Here is a 17,811-nt window from a genome sequence, read left to right as displayed (position 1 = left end):
TAAACCAACAAATCCCCCTCAGAAATCGACATTTTCAACACCTACAAGAAGGTGATGTATTACTGAGGTATATTGATGGGTTTACAATAACCTTTGAAGGTTATGAAAGCGAAAAGGGGAAATAGAGACGACTTTAATTCATAATAACCTACCCCGAACTAGTGCACCCACCATATGTTGCAAATATATTCATTAAAGAAAAGTTGATTCAAGCACCTTTACATCATAAGTTGAAACATTCCCAGTAAATTATGACATACATCGGTAGAGTAAAATATAATGTTTAACAAAAAAAGTGAGCATTCGAGGGGAATTCATTTTCTAAGTGAAAAACTAACTCCAACACAAAATAAGGGAAAGAGAGTTCTTTCATACACAATCATTTTCATTAACACTATATTTCAACCAACATATTAATTCAAGACATTTCCCCAAGATCTCTTCCAAAAGTTTGTCATTCATTCATTCATTCATTTACCCATTTTATCATAATATGTATTATTTAAAAAAAAAACATTAATATTAACTATATATATATATATATATATATATATATATATATTAAATTTTTATACCAGTCAATCATAATTGTGTAAATTCCTAGATGGGGTGATGAGATTACAAAATGGCAGGGCAAGTTATCACCTCCCCAATGAGCCAAGTGGTTGGGGGACATGGAAGCATGCCCCCCATAACCACGTCTCATTCTTTGCTGCACCCGAGGAGCCCCAAACAAGTGTTTTGTTGGCCATTGCAAACATAATGATTTGTTCCACTAGCATTGATTATAGTTTGAATCACCAGTCCTTCCATTGTCTAGCTCATGTAGATTATAATTGTTTTTCTTTTTTGTTTTCCACCTCGCTCCCAACATTATTATTCGATCTTCTTTTCATTCTTGGATGACTTCTATTCTAGATCTTTTTTCCTATCGCCACCTCTAAGCGCTTCTGTATTTTGTTCTGTGGGCACTAGCTAGCCCACTTTAGTGAGTTGCATCTAAGCCCAGTCCCCTTGCTCTGCTTTCTCTCCTGAAACCTATAATTTGGTAATTCCTATTTCCCTAGATGATGATTTAATAACACAACGTATTTGGCTACATGGAACTTTGAGGTGGTGCTGATGTTTCCTTTTCCACTTCAAATTGTCATGCATGTAGTGATATCTAAAGTGAATCCCTTGAGAAAAGCCATAGTGTCGAGCTCTAGGTGTCAAAAATCTTTGGTTTGATTCTTTTCCTTGGTCTTTTTTTCTTTTCTAAGTGTGTTTAATTTCATGCTCTCCTTTGGGTACTCTTATGACTGAATGCTCCCTGTGTAATTTTTCGTATTTTGTGGTCTTCTATGCCTTCTCTATCTTGCCCCTAGTGCTCTTGCATGCCCATGGATGTTCCACTCTAGTCAACCCCTGACTTCTTCTTCTACTTTTCAAATCACTCTCACTATAGTCTTTTTTCTGCTCCTACTTTCTTGATTTTGTGGTTATAGTGGGTCTCTTTCCATATGCTCCTATAACCCCTTATGTGGCATTTCTTTCTCAACCTCCTGTTTTCACCCCTATGACCTTGACCTTTCAATTATGTCCTCTTGTAATTTCTTTATGCATGCCCCGACAAGGGGCTTGTGCCCACCTAGGGGCAACATATTATCAAGAGTGTGTCTCTCAGGGCCACTCCCATACCCACCAACCCCTGGAAGAAATGATTGCCAGATTTTGAGAGCTCACACCTGACCCCATTAAGGAAGAACACACCTAATTGAACACATGAAGGAACCTAAGTACAACAATAACTCTCAAAACCCGAGATTCTTGCTGAGCTAGCTGATTGGGTACTATGCATGGGCCACACCCAAGGTCGCTTCAACTGATACATGTATACCATCGACTTATACTAGCACTTGAATTTTCTCTTGGGTCACATTCTTATGGATTGATTTTAGCACATAGAAAATATCCCTCACTCTCTAGAACAGTTCCATCAACATCTGACATACTTGGACTAGCATTTGGATTGCATCGAGAAATGTTTGGGCATTCCCCTTTTGATTAACAACAATCTTGGCAATACTGAAGATCCAATTCAAGTTGTTACCACTGATTTTGATCCCTCTACTTCATACATATCATGATTGTGTTTATTTTCTATTATGTTCTTATAGTCTATTTTGTTGGCCTACTTAGCCTAGGTCACAATATACATCTTATTCTTTTAATTTCTATGACTATTTTGATATCTAATGCATCTATATGTAGAATGTCATTTTAGTTATAATTGCTTTTTTATATACACTCTAATTTAAAAATCAATAAAACATTTTATCAAAAAATTTATAATTATATAAAAATATCAATACTTTATAGTGATTTATTATTATAAATTTAATTGGTATCCATTAACTAAAACAACCATTAATTAATTAAATAATTTGGTGTATTATCTCATTCACTTAAAATGAGGTCTAAACTCCCAATCTACTACTATAAGTGTGAAATTTCACTTTATTCATATATCCTTTCTTTTTAATTAATAAAAAAAATTATAGTTTAAAAACATTTATTTTATTTTAAAGTTTTTTAAATAAAAGATAAAACTATAAAATTAATTAAATATTTTTGTTTTACATCATAATAATTATTATTTTCACTTTATTTGTATCATATTTTTTTATAGTTTCATGATCCGGATTATCCACAGTTTCTAGTTCATTCTGCCAATGTTTCAAACCCCAAAGGGGGTCCATCATCAGGACAAATCAGAAAGAATATGAATGAAAAATTATTGAGAGAAGAGAGCCTTGCGACCTGGATATTGCAGGTCCGCAATTCTCCTCTCAATTTTTATTCTCAGGATTTCGAGAAGACAGATCTCCTTCCATGTTTCCCCTCCGTACAGGGAAGTTATGTTAGATTTTAAGCTTCTGTGGAAGTTTTTTGTAGTTTCATGATCTGGATTATCCACAGTTTCTAGTTCATTCTGCCAACGTTTCAAGCCCCAAAGGGGGTCCATCATCAGGACAAATCAGAAAGAATATGTAATGCCCCACTTAAATCTTATCCTACAAATTTTGTTAATATTTACATTATCTGAAAATATTGAGAAATATTGGTCTAATATAAATTTATGATTTCCATTATTCAAATTTTCCACTTACCTTCTCAAATTGAATATTATGTAGGATATGGTCTCCTTCCATTACTTCAAAATATATGTATTCATTTCACATTCCCCAATGTACCCTCACATTTACTTGGGAGAAGACATAGTCCTCTCCATCTTATCATCAATATATATTTATTCATTTCACATTCCCCAATGTACCCTCACATTTACTAAGGAGAAGACATGGTCCTCTCCATGTAAGTACATTTCACATTCCCCAATGTACCCTCACATTTACTTGGGAGAAGACATAGTCCTCTCCATCTTATCATCAATATATATTTATTCATTTCACATTCCCCAATGTACCCTCACATTTACTAAGGAGAAGACATGGTCCTCTCCATGTAATTACACTTCACATTCCCAAATGTACTTTTCAGATTTACTTGGGAGAAGACATGATCCTTTCCCATTAAATTCTCAATTTTATATTCACGTCACAATTCCAAATGTACTCCTAGCTTACTTGGGAGAAGAGAAGTCAACTAAGGATGGATGAGAAGTTAATGACATTAATGAGAGGTGGTTGAGGAAAGAGGGTATAAAAGGGAAGGGGGAAGGAAGAAAAGGGGGGTTGGAGTCTTTCTTAGGATTGTGGGGGTTGGTTGTGATTGGTTGGCCTTGTTATGATTTTGGGAGACCTTGGAAACCTGTGGAGGTTTCTTGGGTTTGAGAGGAGGAAAGTATCATTATCTAGTTTTGCACATTCTTCTTGAGGACACACTATATCTGGTTGGACTTGGGCACGGAGGGCTAGGGAACCTGTGGAGGTTTCCTGGGCTAGGAATTTATTTCCTAGTTGGCTGGGAGGTAAATCCGGTTGGGTCGGTGATAAGGAGCGTTCAACTGGAGCTATAAGACAAAGGTATCATCATCAACCACTGGAACAGGTATTTTTCCATGGACTACTCTTGTTAAGTTGATATCAATGGAATGCTCACCTTAATTTATGTTGCTTATGATAAAATGATAAGATGTTAAATGTTTAAAGCTATGTAAGAAGGTCAGTAAGCTCATTTTATTACTTTTAAATCAGCAGGAAAATAGATCTGTTAGTGTATAATAGATTGAGGCTCTAATAATAGGAATCAGGCCCTTACACATGGTATCAGAGCTTTGGTTCAAAATCTGGACCCAAAGCCCACTAAATAGCTATTCCATAATCAAATTTCTTATTAAATAGTTGAAAATCCAGAAAATTAGAATGTCAAAATGTTTCAACAGCAATCTAATGGCTTAGTGCCTAGGGATATGACAGAGCTAGTGTTTTGCTTCAACTTAGATGCACCTGTAAAATTCCTGACAGAATAAATAATATTATAGAAATAAAAAAAAATCTGGACCGAGCTCCTAGATGAAGAAGCTTGCAGTTCTAGGGACTTTTGCAAACAGTAATTAGGCTGCAGTTTTGTGGATCAAGATAAAGATCATATAAAACCCTACTTTAGAAAACCGAGTGGCCAGTTCTAAAGCCCAAAGATGATCGAATATCCTTGTAAGGAGAGCGCAGTTCTGGACACAATAGATGAGGTCTGTGTTTACCCTTGAAGAGAATCAAAGCCTCTGAGCTACCTCAATCCGAAGCTCAGAATTTTGTGCACATTTATGTGTGACCAAACTCCAGGGCATTGACAAAGTTAACGAAGGGTCTCATCATCTAAGAAAGTTTTCCAGCATTTAAGAGATCCGAATTCTGAACCACCTATGAGATCCGAAGCATCATATACATCAGTGGATAATCGATTTTATGGTTTCACATAGCAAATATAGAGTAGCTCTTCTGTTAAAGTCAAATTACAGTCACTCAAGAGCGGTCATCAAATTACAGTCACCTTATTTAAGGTATATTTTGCAGTCTTGTATAACGCCATAAAAGACGAGAACTTGTGGCAAAGTATCACAGTTCTGAGGCTATATATATACATATATATAACTGCAAGTTTGATCAAAGAAATAGAGACCGTACGTGTTTAAGTGTAAAACTGAACGCATTAGAGCTTTCGACTTCGATCTCGAATTGTTATTAGATAAATATTAATATGTTGTGAGAAATCACAGGATCCTATTCAAACTGCTACTATGATAATGTCGATTCAAATCCATTTACTCCTGCGTATTCCTCAATTTAAGTCCAACCTCCCCTTTGGCTGTGGCTGCATTTACTACTCGTTTTTCTGGGCTGGCTGGATCGATTTTCCCCGTAGAGAGTGTTAGACTCCGTCTTGTCAGTCAATGAGAGATTGATTCTTCTTCAAAACCCTGTTTTGAAGAAGAAATCATCAAGTCTGTTTAATACTTGAAGGATTGGAATAGTTTCCGAGTGGTTGCTGTACATAGGATTGAAATATGAGATAATAGGATACTTAATACTGACAGACATGCAGAATCTTCTTGTGAAGAATAAGAAGATATCCTTGAGTTGGAGGAAAATCCATTGATAATACACATGTATCGGGGTCTTTGCCTCCCAGAAATTCTGGAGGATCCTCACTTCGACTGGCAACATTGGCCTCAGGCTTCTATACCCTTCTCAGAGGATGAATTGGAAGATATTTATATCCTTGATGCTATCAAGGATGCAGAAATGTTGAGAACGGAGTTACCCATAGTACGAGAGGCTTGTATGAGATTTTGAACTATTTAATTCCTTGGAATTATCATTTTTGTTCAGAAATTAGCCAGTTTTATCTCTAGATATAGTCATCCTTACGCAGGTTACAGCTCAGTTTTATCTCCAAATGCAGCTCACAACACATGATGTGTCTACCATGCTTCAACAAGGGCATACTACTATCATTCTTCTAATTAATAAGAGGATACACTGTACAGATCTACAATTTCTATATACGATATAGAAATGGAACTACACCGGTTTAATTGATGCTGGTCCTTCCATTGAGGCATTGCGTAAAATGGGAAGAACAGAACATTACAAGCAATTGAACTTGAAAGTGGGCTTGGCTATCAGCGCCGACTTTGGAAATGGTTTCATGGGTGGTACCCGGGTATTTGAAATTGGTGATTCATGGGCGCAGGGCCATATTCCTATATTTCTATAGCCTATGTGGGATTTGCTGCACATATGTGCGCTTTTCTAATTAGTTTTGACATAAGAAGTCTATGCCATCAGACACAATAATAGCTATCATTATTTTCAGAGGGCGAGCTTCAGGAGATTCTTCAGTAGTGGACAATAAAGAATAAGTGCAGGAAATATTAAGAACACTACCAGATCAAGAGGAGACCATTCCCAGTAAGGCAGCGGAGTGATTTACTATCGCAGCTCAAAGATTTCAACTTGCAAATGTGCTCACCAACAATTGTCGAGAGATTTGTTTAAGTTGGCTACATTGATTGTTTTTTCAAAGTATGCCAGAGTTTCTTCAAAGTCCAAGAACAGGGTATGACCAATAAAGGGGGTTATGGTGGATTTATTGAATTAGGCAAAGGAAGCAGACTCAAATTCTTAACTTTCAAACTGGCTACAGGGAGCTCTGCAGTATATTCTATCATTTTAAACTTTGCCTATGATAAATGGAAGGAAAGATGCGTTAACAGGGCTCTAGCAGCGAGGAAGAAAGTAAGAAGATGTGATGTCTGTGATGTCATGTTGGTTCTTCTCAAATCGCCTACCACAATCGAGAAGAAAATATCAATTCGTTCGCCTTTCAAACCATTTTCGTGGTTTCAACTCTGGGAATCTCACACACGCAGGGCCCTCAATTCAAGGATCACAATCTAAATTATTCCCTAGATCTATTTTGTGGACATATTCTGATGGTAGAAGAGCAAATGGTACTCAGAAATGGAAGAAATTTTTCAATTACAGATGCTCCACAATGACAGATAAACCAAACATGATATTTCCTGTATTAGATGTTTTAACATACTTGAAGTCCACATTAGACACTGTCGAAGGTCCTTCTCACCGATGGTTGAACCTAGGGAACAATAAAAAGGGAACTTGGGACAAGGATAGTATCTTTATGGTAGCTGTAAATGTTTTTGTTCAGAATGACATTGTACATAAGAATGAGTGCTCTCTTTTGATTCAAAAATTGAAATTTATTCAGCAAAGATTTCCAAATCTTAAGGTTTTTGGTATTCAGCATTCTCTTTCATCCACTTCTCCTCAAAACGCTGCTAAAGTAAATATGACTATTTTGAAAGAATTTATCACATTTCCTGTTCTTATGTCTTCTAAGGATTTTAGCAAGGATATAAGTGGAGCATTCTACTTGTTATTCGAAGGTTTTGAGGATCCAATTGCCTATGGTAGAAATGATTCGAAGATTGGCACAATGCTTCCAGCTATTGATGCATATGAAAGAAAATACGTTTGCGAAAATGGAGCACAGCAATCAATGGTAGATTCTAGTGTAGAGTTGGGTTTGGCGGAGAACCCTTCTAAGCCTGTGAAAGAGCCTCTTGTTTGTGATATATGGAAAGAGTTGCTGCTATCATTTCCAGGTTTTGTTTCTGTAGATGAAGATAGGCAACACATATTTGTTTCTGACACTAATCATCATCGAATCATCGTGGCAAATGGAAATGGAAGCGTTTTAGATTGTATTGGTTCCTCTCCAGCGTTTGAGGATGGGCCATTTGAGACAGTGAAGATATGCTGCCCCGCTTCATTTTTTTTTTTAGTGCTGATCAAGATTGCCTATATTTTGCAGACTCTGAGAATCATGCAATTAGGAAGGCAGATATGTAGAATAGGAAAGTTGACTCATTTGTAGGCTACGACTACATGACATTTCCAAGTTTTATGAAGAATCATTAGATTGAGATATTCTATGAATATTTTCAGGCAAATAAGAGCATTCAACGAATACAACTGGCATAATATGCACAATTGTGAAATTGTTAAAGATTTCAAACAGAAAAACAAAGGTGAAAAATAAAGGACCGAACGCCACGAAGACATCGATCACAACAGAAAAATAGGAACCGATCTCCTACTAAGGACTTCAGTTAATGATTCAACAGGATCTACACTCCAGTTTGTCGACCATCAGAGGATATTTAGAGGGACGCTGTTTTATTTTAGAATAGAGGAAACACTCTTTTCTATTTTTATAACTGCAGGTGAAACAACGCCCCTGTTTTAGGGTCGATTTGTTTTTCCCCTAGCAGCGTTTATTTAATGTATTAAAAAATCATTTGTAAAAGTGAGTAGAAGAAGAGAATTTTGAGAGCTGGTGGAGAATAGAGAGTTTCATTGTATAGTTTTGACAGAGATTTTAATTAAAAAATGCAGCTCTGACCCCTGAGATTCCTGTGGTATGAGATTTAACATTTGTGTCCTCTTTTGTTTCATATGTAGCCTGTTATGTGTTCATGTCATTTCATGATCGTTTCCATTTGAACAAATGAAGTGTTAAGGTAGAATTCATAATTTATATGCTCTGCCTTTAAGTTTGTTCATATTTAATTTTTTCTTCTGTTTGACAAGGATTCATCTTCTATGCCCTTGTCAGCTCCTCAGCAGTCTTGCCATTCCATTTAATCTCAATTTGATGTTAAAATTTCTTGCCTACATTGCCTCAGGAGATAATCTGTGTTTTTGATTACATTTCTCTGTTCAAGCTATTTCTTTGCCCCATGCAGCCCAGAAAAACCCCATCTTTTATTAAAAACCCTTTTTTATCAATTTACTAGCCTAAAATCAGTTTCTTTTAAAGTCATCTCCGCCTTTTGAAAACCCTTTTGCTGAGATAGACTGGAGAGAGCCCTCTCCTGTCCTCGTAGGGCTAGCTACGAGGCTAAGTGGTTTGATGTTGCCTTGGATTTTGCATTCTTCAGCCCGAGGCCAAATTCGAGCGCTAACATATTGGCGACCATACTGGGGAGAGCATTCGACTTGTTGATTGTCTTGTCCCAGTACATGAAATCAAATTGCAGATCTGATGCTAATGGTGGACATCAGTCAGACACATATGCAGGCTGAACCATTCACCTGGCAACTCCAATTCGATCCAGACATTCCAACGCTTGTTGATTCAATCATGCAATGGTAGGGTATGTGGCAAGCCCTGCCCTGTGTGAAGCTGTAGAAGAAATAAGAAATGAGTTAGCAGATACTGAATTTGATGAAGCTGTTTTCAGTGCCTTGCTTCATTGGTTGAAATCTCCAAAGTTCCCTTGTTTCGAAACTAGATTTTGTGAGTTAATTGTTGAAAGAATCGAAAAGGAGATTCAATGTTTAGATGAGCAAATCCAGTCATATGATTTCCAAGACCCTAAAAAGTTCTTGGAAATCCTTCCTCCTTCGCAACAACAAATCATAGAATTGCCTACAGATGTTTACATTCACAGTGTGCAGTTGGAAGTGTGTATTGCAGAGTTGGGGTAGCCAACAGAGTCCGGCTTCCGCGATCCAATGGCAACTTACATGGACACGTTTTTCAATTTGATTGATAGATCAGGCTGTCTTGTACGTGACCAGGCTCATTACGTGCATGAACGGCTGCCAGCAATTACATCTGTGTCCTGGCGGAATCATTCTCGAGTGGCATCATTCTCAGGTTAACTTGAATGGCTGATCTGGCACTTCAGTATTACCCGATCTATTGTTTTTTACAGCAAAGTAGGGTAGATTTTGTAAATAAATAAGCAGCCAAAAGGCAGCATTTTGTTCCAGTTTTAGTTTAGTTTGAAGTTTGCCGAATTAGTCTTTCAATCAATTCAGTCAGTATCCAGTTAATAAGTTGAGTCTTCAGTTGTGCTGATTTGTTGAAATAATGGACTCCATTGCCCAATGGATGGAGGCACTGTCTGCTCTCCCAAAGTTCTGCAGTTCTTGGCACCTCCAAAAAGCGGCAGCTGCCATCTCTAGTGGAGCCGATGTTAGACTCCGTCTTGTCAGTCAATGAAAGATTGATTCTTCTTCAAAACCCTGTTTTGAAGAAGAAATCATCAAGTATGTTTAATACATGAAGGTTTGGAATAGTTTCCGAGTGGTTGCTGTACATAGGATTGAAATATGAGATAACAGGATACTTAATACTGACAGACATGAAGAATCTTCTTGTGAAGAATAAGAAGATATCCCTGAGTTGGAGGAAAATCCATTGATAATACACATGTATCGGGGTCTTTGCCTCCCAGAAATTCTGGAGGATCCTCACTTCGACTGGCAACATTGACCTCAGGCTTCTATACCCTTCTCAGAGGATGAATTGGAAGATATTTATATCCCTGATGCTATCAAGGATGCAGAAATGTTGAGACCGGAGTTACCCATAGTACGAGAGGCTTGTATGAGATTTTGAACTATTTAATTCCTTGGAATTATCATTTTTGTTCAGAAATTAGCCAGTTTTATCTCCAGATATAGTCATCCTTACGCAAGTTACAGCTCAGTTTTATCTCCAAATGCAGCTCACAACACATGATGTGTCTACCATGCTTCAACAAGGGCATAATACTATCATTCTTCTGATTAATAAGAGGATACACAGTACAGATCTACAATTTCTATATACGATATAGAAATGGAACTACAGCGGTTTAATTGATGCTGGTCCTTCCATTGAGGCATTGCGTAAAATGGGAAGAACAGAACATTACAAGAAATTGAACTTGAAAGTGGGCTTGGCTATCAGCGCCGACTTTGGAAATGGTTTCATGGGTGCTACCTGGGTATTTGAAATTGGTGATTCGTGGGCGCAGGGCCATATTCCTATATTTCTATAGCCTATGTGGGATTTTCTGCACATATGTGCGCTTTTCTAATTAGTTTTGACATAAGAAGTCTAAGCCATCAGACACAATAATAGCTATCATTATTTTCAGTGGGCGAGCTTCAGGAGATTCTTCAGTAGTGGACAATAAAGAATAAGTGCAGGAAATATTAAGAACACTACCAGATCAAGAGGAGACCATTCCCAGTAAGGCAACGGAGTGATTTACTATCGCAGCTCAAAGATTTCAACTTGCAAATGTGCTCACCAACAATTGTCGAGAGATTTGCTTAAGTTGGCTACATTGATTGTTTTTTCAAAGTATGCCAGAGTTTCTTCAAAGTCCAAGAGCAGGGTATGACCAATAAAGGGGGTTATGGTGGATTTATTGAATTAGGCAAAGGAAGCAGACTCAAATTCTTAACTTTCAAACTGGCTACAGGGAGCTCTGCAGTATATTCTATCATTTTAAACTTTGCCTACGATAAATGGAAGGAAAGATGCGTTAACAGGGCTCTAGCAGCGAGGAAGAAAGTAAGAAGATGCGATGTCTGTGATGTCATGTTGGTTCTTCTCAAATCGCCTGCCACAATCGAGAAGAAAATATCAATTCGTTCACCTTTCAATCCATTTTCATGGTTTCAGCTATGGGAATCTCACACACGCAGGGCCCTCAATTCAAGGATCACAATCTAAATTATTCCCTGGATCTATTTTGTGGACATATTCTGATGGTAGAAGAGCAAATGGTACTCAGAAATGGAAGAAAGTTTTCAATTATAGATGCTCCACAATGACAGATAAACCAAACATGATATGTCCTGTATTAGATGTTTTAACATACTTGAAGTCCACATTAGACACTGTCGAAGGTCCTTCTCACCGATGGTTGAACCTAGGGAACAATAAAAAGGGAACTTGGGACAAGGATAGTATCTTTATGGTAGCTGTAAATGTTTTTGTTCAGAATGACATTGTACATAAGAATGAGTGCTCTCTTTTGATTCAAAAATTGAAATTTATTCAGCAAAGATTTCCAAATCTTAAGGTTTTTGGTATTCAACATTCTCTTTCATCCACTTCTCCTCAAAACGCTGCTAGAGTAAATATGATTATTTTGAAAGAATTTATCACATTTCCTGTTCTTCTGTCTTCTAAGGATTTCAGCAAGGATATAAGTGGAGCATTCTACTTGTTATTCGAAGGTTTTGAGGATCCAATTGCCTATGGTAGAAATGATTCGAATATTGGCACAATGCTTCCAGCCATTGATGCATATGAAAGAAAATACTTTTGCGAAAATGGAGCACAACAATCAATGGTAGATTCTAGTGTAGAGTTGGGTTTGGCGGAGAACCCTTCTAAGCCTGTGAAAGAGCCTCTTGTTTGTGATATATGGAAAGAGTTGCTGCTATCAATTCCAGGTTCTGTTTCTGCAGATGAAGATAGGCAACACATATTTGTTTCTAACACTAATCATCATCGAATCATCGTGGAAAATGGAAATGGAAGCGTTTTAGATTGTATTGGTTCCTCTCCAGGGTTTGAGGATGGGCCATTTGAGACAGTGAAGATATGCTGCCCCGCTTCATTTTTTTTTTTAGTGCTGATCAAGATTGCCTGTATTTTGCAGACTCTGAGAATCATGCAATTAGGAAGGAAGATATGGAGAATAGGACAGTTGACTCATTTGTAGGCTACGACTACATGACATTTCCAAGTTTTATGAAGAATCATTAGATTGAGAGATTCTATGAATATTTTCAGGCAAATAAGAGCATTCAAAAAATACAACTGGCATAATATGCACAATTGTGAAATTGTTAAAGATTTCAAACAGAAAACAAAGGTGAAAAATAAAGGACCGAACGCCACGAAGACATCGACCACAACAGAAAAATAGGAACTGATCTCCTACTAAGGACTTCAGTTAATGATTCAACAGGATCTACGCTCTATTTTGTCGACCATCAGAGGATTTTTATAGGGACGCTGTTTTATTTTAGAATAGAGGAAACGCTCTTTTCTATTTTTATAACTGCAGGTGAAACAACGCGCCTGTTTTTGGGTCGATTTGTTTTTCCCCTAGCAGCGTTTATTTAATGTATTAAAAAATCTTTTGTAAAAGTGAGTAGAAGAAGAGAATTTTGAGAGCTGGTGGAGAATAGAGAGTTTCATTGTACAGTTTTGACAAAGATTTTAATTAAAAAATGCAGCTCTGACCCCTGAGATTCCTGTGGTATGAGATTTAACATTTGTGTCCTCTTTTGTTTCATATGTAGCCTGTTATGTGTTCATGTCATTTCATGATCGTTTCCATTTGAACAAATGAAGTGTTAAGGTAGAATTCATAATTTATATGCTCTGCCTTTAAGTTTGTTCATATTTAATGTTTTCTTCTGTTTGACAAGGATTCATCTTCTATGCCCTTGTCAGCTCCTCAGCAGTCTTTCCATTCCATTTAATCTCAATTTGATGTTAAACTTTCTTGCCTACCTTGCCTCACGAGATAATCTGTGTTTTTGATTACATTTCTCTGTTCAAGCTGTTTCTTTGCCCCATGCAGCCCAGAAAAACCCCATATTTTATTAAAAATCCATTTTTATCAATTTACTAGCCTAAAATCAGTTTCTTTTAAAGTCATCTCCGTCTTTTGAAAACCCTTTTGCTGAGATAGACTGGAGAGAGCCCTCTCCTGTCCTCGTAGGGCTAGCTACGAGGCTAAGTGGTTTGATGTTGCCTTGGATTTTGCCTTCTTCAGCCTGAGGCCAAATTCGAGCGCTAACATATTGGCCACCATACTGGGGAGAACATTCGACTTGTTGATTGTCTTGTCCCAGTACATGAAATCAAATTGCAGATCTGATGCTGATGGTGGACAACAGTCAGACACATATGCAGGCTGAACCATTCACTTGGCGACTCCAATTCGATCCAGACATTCCAACGCTTGTTGATTCACTCATGCAATGGTAGGGTATGTGGCAAACCCTGCCCTGTGTGAAGCTGTAGAAGAAATAAGAAATGAGTTAGCAGATACTGAATTTGATGAAGCTGTTTTCAGTGCCTTGATTCATTGGTTGAAATCTCCAAAGTTCCCTTGTTTCAAAACTAGATTTTGTGAGTTAATTGTTGAAAGAATAGAAAAATTGATTCAATGTTTAGATGAGCAAATCCAGTCATATGATTTCCAAGACCCTAAAAAGTTCTTGGAAATCCTTCCTCCTTCGCAACAAGAAATCATAGAATTGCCTACAGATGTTTACATTGACAGTGTGCAGCTGGAAGTATGTATTGCAGAGTTGGGGCAGCCAACAGAGTCCAGCTTCCGCGATCCAATGGCAACTTACATGGACACATTTTTCAATTTGATTGATAGATCAGGCTGTCTTGTATGTGACCAGGCTCATTACGTGCATGAAGGGCTGCCAGCAATTACATCTGTGTCCTGGCGGAAGCATTCTCGAGCGGCATCATTCTCAGGTTTACTTGAATGGTTGATCTGGCACTTCAGTATTACCTGATCTATTGTTTTTTACAACAAAGTAGGGTAGATTTTGTAAATAAATAAGCAACCAAAAGGCAGCATTTTGTTCCAGTTTCAGTTTAGTTTGAAGTTTGCCGAATTAGTCTTTCAATCAATTCAGTCAGTTTCCAGTTAATAAGTTGAGTCTTCAGTTGTGTTGATTTGTTGAAATAATGGACTCCATTGCCCAATGGATGGAGGCACTGTCTGCTCTCCCAAAGTTCTGCGGTTCTTGGCACCTCCAAAAAGCGGCAGCTGCCATCCCTAGTGGAGCCGATGTTAGACTCCGTCTTATCAGTCAATGAGAGATTGATTCTTCTTCAAAACCCTGTTTTGAAGAAGAAATCATCAAGTCTGTTTAATACATGAAGGATTGGAATAGTTTCCGAGTGGTTGCTGTACATAGGATTGAAATATGAGATAATAGGATACTTAATGCTGACAGACATGCAGAATCTTCTTGTGAAGAATAAGAAGATATCCCTGAGTTGGAGGAAAATCCATTGATAATACACATGTATCGGGGTCTTTGCCTCCCAGAAATTCTGGAGGATCCTCACTTCGACTGGCAACATTGGCATCAGGCTTCTATACCCTTCTCAGAGGATGAATTGGAAGATATTTATATCCTTGATGCTATCAAGGATGCATAAATGTTGAGACCGGAGTTATCCATAGTACGAGAGGCTTGTATGAGATTTTGAACTATTTAATTCCTTGGAATTATCATTTTTGTTCAGAAATTAGCCAGTTTTATCTCCAGATATAGTCATCCTTACGCAGGTTACAGCTCAATTTTATCTCCAAATGCAGCTCACAGCACATGATGTGTCTACCATGCTTCAACAAGGGCATAATACTATCATTCTTCTGATTAATAAGAGGATACACTGTACAGATCTACAATTTCTATATACGGTATAGAAATGGAACTACACCGGTTTAATTGATGCTGGTCCTTCCATTGAGGCATTGCATAAAATGGGAAGAACAGAACATTACAAGCAATTGAACTTGAAAGTGGGCTTGGCTATCAGCGCCGACTTTGGAAATGGTTTCATGGGTGCTACCTGGGTATTTGAAATTGGTGATTCATGGGCACAGGGCCATATTCCTATATTTCTATAGCCTATGTGGGATTTGTTGCACATATGTGCGCTTTTCTAATTAGTTTTGACATAAGAAGTCTATGCCTTCAGACACAATAATAGATATCATTATTTTCAGAGGGCGAGCTTCAGGAGATTCTTCAGTAGTGGACAATAAAGAATAAGTGCAGGAAATATTAAGAACACTACCAGATCAAGAGGAGACCATTCCCAGTAAGGCAACAGAGTGATTTACTATCGCAGCTCAAAGATTTCAACTTGCAAATGTGCTCACCGACAATTGTCGAGAGATTTTTTTAAGTTGTCTACATTGATTGTTTTTTCAAAGTATGCCAGAGTTTCTTCAAAGTCCAAGAACAGGGTATGACCAATAAAGGGGGTTATGGTGGATTTATTGAATTAGGCAAAGGAAGCAGACTCAAATTCTTAACTTTCAAACTGGCTACAGGGAGCTCTGCAGTATATTCTATCATTTTAAACTTTGCCTACGATAAATGGAAGGAAAGATGCGTTAACAGGGCTCTAGCAGCGAGGAAGAAAGTAAGAAGATGCGATGTCTGTGATGTCATGTTGGTTCTTCTCAAATCGCCTGCCACAATCGAGAAGAAAATATCAATTCGTTCGCCTTTCAATCCATTTTCGTGGTTTCAGCTATGGGAATCTCACACACGCATGGACCTCAATTCAAGGATCACAATCTAAATTATTCCCTGGATCTATTTTGTGGACATATTCTGATGGTAGAAGAGCAAATGGTACTCAGAAATGGAAGAAAGTTTTCAATTACAGATGCTCCACAATGACAGATAAACCAAACATGATATGTCCTGTATTAGATGTTTTAACATACTTGAAGTCCACATTAGACACTGTCGAAGGTCCTTCTCACCGATGGTTGAACCTAGGGAACAATAAAAAGGGAACTTGGGACAAGGATAGTATCTTTATTGTAGCTGTAAATGTTTTTGTTCAGAATGACATTGTACATAAGAATGAGTGCTCTCTTTTGATTCAAAAATTGAAATTTATTCAGAAAAGATTTCCAAATCTTAAGGTTTTTGGTATTCAGCATTCTCTTTCATCCACTTCTCCTCAAAACGCTGCTAAAGTAAATATGACTATTTTGAAAGAATTTATCACATTTCCTGTTCTTCTGTCTTCTAAGGATTTCAGCAAGGATATAAGTGGAGCATTCTACTTGTTATTCGAAGGTTTTGAGGATCCAATTGCCTATGGTAGAAATGATTCGAAGATTGGCACAATGCTTCCAGCCATTGATGCATATGAAAGAAAATACTTTTGCGAAAATGGAGCACAACAATCAATGGTAGATTCTAGTGTAGAGTTGGGTTTGGCGGAGAACCCTTCTAAGCCTGTGAAAGAGCCTCTTGTTTGTGATATATGGAAAGAGTTGCTGCTATCAATTCCAGGTTCTATTTCCGCAGATGAAGATAGGCAACACATATTTGTTTCTGACACTAATTATCATCGAATCATCGTGGAAAATGGAAATGGAAGCGTTTTAGATTGTATTGGTTCCTCTCCAGGGTTTGAGGATGGGCCATTTGAGACAGCGAAGATATGTTGCCCCGCTTCATTTTTTTTGTTAGTGCTGATCAAGATTTCCTATATTTTGCAGACTCTGAGAATCATGCAATTAGGAAGGCAGATATGGAGAATAGGACAGTTGGCTCATTTGTAGGCTACGACTACATGACATTTCCAAGTTTTATGAAGAATCATTAGATTGAGAGATTCTATGAATATTTTCAGGCAAATAAGAGCATTCAACGAATACAACTGGCATAATATGCACAATTGTGAAATTGTTAAAGATTTCAAACAGAAAACAAAGTTGAAAAATAAAGGACCGAACGCCACGAAGACATCGACCACAACAGAAAAATAGGAACTGATCTCCTACTAAGGACTTCAGTTAATGATTCAACAGGATCTACGCTCCAGTTTGTCGACCATCAGAGGATTTTTAGAGGGACGCTGTTTTATTTTAGAATAGAGGAAACGCTCTTTTCTATTTTTATAACTGCAGGTGAAACAACGCCCCTGTTTTGGGGTCGATTTGTTTTTCCCCTAGCAGCGTTTATTTAATGTATTAAAAAATCATTTGTAAAAGTGAGTAGAAGAAGAGAATTTTGAGAGCTGGTGGAGAATAGAGAGTTTCATTGTACAGTTTTGACAGAGATTTTAATTAAAAAATGCAGCTCTGACCCCTGAGATTCCTGTGGTATGAGATTTAACATTTGTGTCCTCTTTTGTTTCATATGTAGCCTGTTATGTGTTCATGTCATTTCATGATCGTTTCCA

This window comes from Pinus tabuliformis, chromosome 9, assembly GCF_031772625.1.
Source record: "Pinus tabuliformis cultivar Carrire ecotype Pingquan chromosome 9, CPIR1, whole genome shotgun sequence".
NCBI classification, from domain to species: domain Eukaryota; kingdom Viridiplantae; phylum Streptophyta; class Pinopsida; order Pinales; family Pinaceae; genus Pinus; species Pinus tabuliformis.
Note: the sequence above shows the minus strand (reverse complement) of the source record.